This window comes from Anneissia japonica, unplaced genomic scaffold (genome assembly GCF_011630105.1).
Source record: "Anneissia japonica isolate Jap-2015-1 unplaced genomic scaffold, ASM1163010v1 scaffold1889_len2455224_cov183, whole genome shotgun sequence".
In the NCBI taxonomy this organism is placed as follows: domain Eukaryota; kingdom Metazoa; phylum Echinodermata; class Crinoidea; order Comatulida; family Comatulidae; genus Anneissia; species Anneissia japonica.
Genome location: NW_022752980.1, coordinates 703,322 through 703,583, shown reverse-complemented (window position 1 = coordinate 703,583; position 262 = coordinate 703,322).

Sequence of the window (262 nt, the reverse complement as noted above, 5' to 3'; positions counted from 1 at the left end):
TCCTATTGTCATCATCATCATCATCATTGTTGTTATTACTATTAGTAGTAGTATTATTAAACAAACATGATCTTTTATCAGGGATTTTTGACAACCATAGAGATCTTATTAATGTGTGTGTGATATACCATAGAAAAAAAACATAGAAAAAAAAAGCTTAAAAACATTGTCTTTGAGTATGTACTTTACATAGGGCTACTTCAAAAACGTGATTTCACAACGTCCTCAGCCCCACCATGGCTGGGGCTGAGGTGAGAAAATT